This window comes from Rosa rugosa, chromosome 6, assembly GCF_958449725.1.
Source record: "Rosa rugosa chromosome 6, drRosRugo1.1, whole genome shotgun sequence".
Lineage (NCBI taxonomy): Eukaryota > Viridiplantae > Streptophyta > Magnoliopsida > Rosales > Rosaceae > Rosa > Rosa rugosa.
Genome location: NC_084825.1, coordinates 13581415 through 13585685, shown reverse-complemented (window position 1 = coordinate 13585685; position 4271 = coordinate 13581415). Strand labels below are relative to the sequence as shown.

Sequence of the window (4271 nt, the reverse complement as noted above, 5' to 3'; positions counted from 1 at the left end):
CTTCTTTACTTTTCGCCACTCCTCTCCATGCAAAGCATTTGATTTTTTTTCAATACAGGAAAAATGTGTGCAAAGCATTTGTTGATAACTCTAAATCAAGTTTATGAAAGAAAGCCCCAGAGAGAATGAAAAACAAAATCAATATCAACTCATAAATGCCCCAATCCGGCTAGCCAAGATTCAATTACACAAACAAAAGTGCTCAAAAAGAGAATCATGACTAACCCAGAAAGCACAAACCCAGCAGTCCAAGATTAAGATTTAAAGAAAGCGGTTTGAGGGAAACAAATCATGATGAACCAAAGGCATTAGTAATCTAGATAATAAGAATCCGAAGAGTTTCTGTCATTTGTTCATATTTTCTAGTCAAAAAGAAATTTATAAATTAAAACTGAATCCATCAGTAAGCTATGGGTCTTGATTTGAGGCTCTAAGTGAAAATCAAGCAACAGAGAGGTGGGAAAATATGGTCGTGGCAGTGAGTACTTTGGTTGAAGAAATTGCAGAGAAGTCGAGAAGAACAAAGGAGGGAGAAAGAAAAGAGCGAAGGCGCATATACGTAAAAGGAGGCCTTTTTTCTTTCTTTTTTTGGGGGTCCAATGAAATCGGGGACCATAGGCACAGGCCTGGGCCTATACCGAGGGCTGGCCCTGCGTGTACTCACTCGAAAATTTAATTACTAATTAAATGCTTGCATGCATCCCTTGTGTTAGACTTCGTGTTACTTATGTTACCATCAATAATATTTTGATCTGCTTCTAAGATTGTACATGTCTTCTTAAGAAACGGGCAATATAATACATGAATTCATAAAAGGATTTCATATTTGATATATAAGAATGCATGTGTAGTAAATTGTGTACATTAGACAACTATTGGGATTAGACTAAGGGGTGAAAAATGGTGAGGACTGAGGAATATGATTAGAATCAAGATCAGAGATTTTCAGACCAAAAAAAAAAAGATCAGAGATTCAATAGTGTTCCCCTGTCTCTTCTAATTGTTTGTGGATTGGGGAGATTCAATCCGAAAGACCTCTCCCAACGCCAGACCATTAGTTGTACCTGAACCATATAATTGTGTCTACTTTAGGTACATTTAGCCGCATAAAGAAAAGGTTTTATCCTTTTGACCATTTGATTTATGCATAACAAATAGAGCGCACCAAAGGTACTTGTGAAATTATACTCTATACTATACTCAAACCCGAAACACTGTTCATTACATACTATTCAATAAATAGTAATGGGACAATTTTGCCCCTGTATTTTAACATAATTTACCTTTCTAGCCTAGGTTGTTTTCTTTTCTCGTTTTGTGTATCCAGCTTGTTGGTTGTTAGCAATCTCCACGCCTCATTTGCTCTCTCCTTTGCCCCGTGTTGTCGCTTTCCGCTGCTCTAACTATTTCTCTTTCTCTTGCTCTTTGTTGTTGCATTGTTTTTGGCCATAATAATTTCATATCAGATAAGAGAGCACCAAAATCTTAACCCTAAATTCTCATCCTCATGAAGCATGGAGTTGCAGACACTACAACAAAAATAGTCATTTCCAAGGGTGCGATTTGGTCGGAAAAGCCACTTTTCCCGTTGGAAAAAGCTATTTCCGACGGCTAGGTGCCGTCGGTGGTCCTCGGAAAAAATATCATCGGAAATAGTCTTTTTCCGACCAACCCTCGGAAAAAGATATATTTTTGACGACTAGACGTGGTCGTAAATAACTTGTCGGTGGTCGGAATTCTCACTCCTCAACGACGACAAATATTATTTTCGACAAAAGATGTTTGTTGGAAATAATTCATTGCTTGTAGGAAAAAATTGGTTGCTAGCCAATCCATTTTTTTCCAGGGACTTATTTCCGACAAATAGTAGTGGTCGGAAAAAACTATTTTCGATAAGAATATTTAATTCCGACGACTATTTGGCATCGAAAATGAATAAGTTACAAGGGTCATATTTTCCTCGAAAATTGATATTTCTTGTCGAAAAAAAATTATAATCTAGTATTTCTGAAAATGATATTGTGGTCGGAAATGTTTTTCCATGAGATTTATTCGTTTTTCCTCCCATTCAATTTAATTGTCAATTAACCTAATTGTAAGAGGTAGATGAATCAAGATAATTTTTTTTATTAAATATACAAGCAGACAATTAAATGTTCATAAAAAACAATGGCATTAGAAGAAACATAGTTAATCATTCATACATGTTCAGAAAAAGATAAATATTCAAAATTTGGTCTTTATAACACAATCATTCTAAAGCAAGGAAGCTAACAATATATCTAATAGAAGTCCTCATTAGAGTTTGCATCATCTTCATCAGCAACATCTTCAGCACCATCTTCATCAATACCATCTTCATCATGGTGTGCACTTGAATCTGTTGCAATATTGTCCTATTGTAAAGTATGAACATACCTAATTTAAATTAAAGAAGACACTCCCATATCAACAATGTACCAGGAGGAAAAAACAAAAAAAGATACTTCATTAGATTAAACAATAAGGTATTTCCTTAACTGCATTTCATTAGATTAAATTTGAATGGAGTTTCAAAGTAATACAACAAAATAACATCTTCCTAGAAGATACTTCTGCAGATTTTCAAGCAAGAACAGAACATGGATTTCAATTGCATCTAGATATTAAGAAGAAATTGAGCACTAACCACTATCTGCTCAGCAGCTTTACAAATCTTATTGACTTTGGCCTCAGATAAACATCTATTTCCAGTCAAGTTCTGCCAAACAACAATCAAATTAAGGAAATCCAACTAGAACATTTACAGCTTCAAAAATTCAGAGGTGAAGTTGGCTTTACCTTCTTGGTGAAGTTGCCAGGTGTAGATCCCTGCGTCCCGAAGCTTCAACATCTCCTGCATTGATTCCCCGAGCAATCGATTTAGCACAAGGATCCCTACTACTCTCACAATCCGTGACTAGGCCACTCATTCAAAAATGTGGCACACTTTAGTTCTAGTTATACTAGTTTTGGAAATCCTGAAACAGCTAGCCTTCTATCTTATCTGTTTATCAATTTAAAAAATGTGATAAACCAGAACTTAATGATTCAAATAGAAGTTCAAATCTCAACAGAAAATCAGAGAACTTTTATAAATTCTGAAACTTTCTCAATTACAGACCAAACTTGGAAAATTCACAGAACGTTCACTTTATGTCGAAATGCCATGAAACTTTCCAGATCCTTTACTAACTAACAGAAGTAAAACATATCAAAAATTCAGGTCATTTGGAGGTCAATAAGTCAGGAAAAAGAAATACCAAAGAAGGCTATACTGCAGGACAGTTGCCGCAGATATCCAGCAAATCCACTCATCTTACTTGGTTCATATTCATATAACTACGCAAGATTAGAATAATAGTAAGAATTGCAATTAAGCTAACTGCTAAACATGTTCATTGTAATTGCCAATCTGCCATTGAAATTAGCTCTAAATTAAAAAATTTAGAGAGCATACAAAGAGACTAACCTGGTTTCCGAATGAGACATTCCTCTCAACCTCTCAAGTAGCCTCTCCCTAGCAGGCACAACAGCACCAGGCAGCCTCTCATTCCCACTCAGCAGCATGGTCCAACCCGATTCCAGCTCCACGCTCCTGAAACCAACAAAATTCAACACCACGAAAAAACAGAATTTGCCACAACCCTTACCCAATTTGATTCTAATAGAAATCGACCCAGCAATCTCCTTCTTCTCCACATTTCAAACCTGCAGATTCGAGTCCTCCAAAACACAGATTCCATCTATGGTGTTCGTGCAGCTCGGATATGGTCGGTGTAGAGATGTTGCCGGTGTAGTGAGATGGTAGCCGGAATTCGAAGGGGAAGGAGGAACAGTGGCGGCCGGGAATGGCATTTCCCGGTGGTTGCAGAGGGAAGAGAGAATGAGAGAGGTCGGGGAAAAGAGAGAGAGAGGGAGAAGAAAGGGTCGTGCGGCCCAGAGAAAGAAGAAAGAAAAAATGAGGGGCTGCTAGGGTTAATTTGTCTAAATACGTAATATTAGGAAAAGTCGATTTTTCCCATAACAAATTCCCGAAATCTTCCACGAGAAATAAACTTCCATACACCGTAACTTATTCATATCTAATTCGATTTAAGCATGTCACGTATTCACAAACTCGGTATAATGTGCTCTACGACTTCTCTCAAAGAAATTTTCTCAAAATCGAAGCCGAACAAAAAGTAACATCCTTAATGTCTACTGTATACGAATGCATATATGTGTGGAGGGATAGTCGTACTATATATGTA

General features: G+C 36.9%; 1 long non-coding RNA gene across 2 annotated transcripts; it reads right to left on the bottom strand.

The window, feature by feature from the left end:
* Positions 1-2195: 2195 nt before the first annotated feature.
* LOC133713372 (uncharacterized) lies at positions 2196-3940 on the bottom strand. Of its 2 annotated transcripts, none has more exons than XR_009847959.1 (5): positions 3491-3940; positions 3282-3360; positions 2821-2875; positions 2669-2740; positions 2196-2418 (listed from the first exon to the last, which is right to left on the bottom strand). It is a non-coding gene; the product is annotated as an uncharacterized LOC133713372 (long non-coding RNA). The 2 variants fall into 2 exon arrangements; XR_009847960.1 differs by having other exon boundaries at positions 2196-2380.
* Between the last annotated feature and the right edge of the window lie 331 nt (positions 3941-4271).